We start from the raw sequence: 901 nt of genomic DNA, 5'->3' as shown, positions 1-901 counted from the left end.
TTAGCATTACAGCCATGGAAAACTTGGCAAACAATCAGCAAAACCCATATTTTCCACGTTTTTGTAAGAAGTTTATTTACAGTTTTTGAACTCGTATTCTTATTTTTTTTTACTTCCTCTCTTCTGTGGCGTACGGCTGCATGCCCTTATGATATTATACAAAAGTGAGGCAGTAAGACCACTGAGTGAATCTCTTTCAGAGCACTGAACCAAAACACATCCCTGCAAAAAGCTTCTTTTGTCTGAGGCAATCTGTGCCCATCCTGAACCTGTTGTGTAAGGCCACTGATGGCTTCCTCTTGCTGCAGGGTCAGAGCGGCAGCCATATTGATTTTGCTGTTTCTAAAGACAGTAGCAAACAGGGCAGGCACTGAATACCAACAGGAGTAAGTTGAAAAAAAGACTTGTGGTATTTCTCTGTTTCCCTGCCTTTCCCTGCCTCTCTGTTGGGTTTGAGTTCACGTATTTTCTCTTTCATGATCTGTGTCAGTACTTTCTGTTTTGCTAAGTACTGTGAGGGACACCAGTCAGTTTTGATGTGTTTCTCAGCTTTTATTGGTCCAGAGACTGGAGCATGCTTACTAAGAGACGCTGAGTACTATGATTGCTAAATAAAACTGACATGAAAAGTGTAAAGTCATACAAATGTTTTATTACTGCAGCTATAGCACGTTTATACAAACTGGGGTCATTCAAGTTATTCATAAAGATTCTCCGTCTGATCAAAGTAAATATAAATGTATTGTTTCTACAGCAATCCCCAGACCTGAGGAAGGATGCAACTTCCCCAAATCTTTGTTACATAATATTCAAAGTTCCATCTATGGCAGGGGAGTCGAACTCAATTTCACTGAGGGCCACTTAAGCATATTGGCCCCCCTCAACTGGCCACATTGACGGT

The sequence above is a fragment of the Poecilia formosa genome, unplaced genomic scaffold, assembly GCF_000485575.1.
Source record: "Poecilia formosa unplaced genomic scaffold, Poecilia_formosa-5.1.2 Scaffold20, whole genome shotgun sequence".
NCBI lineage: Eukaryota > Metazoa > Chordata > Actinopteri > Cyprinodontiformes > Poeciliidae > Poecilia > Poecilia formosa.
This window is presented reverse-complemented; position numbering follows the sequence as displayed.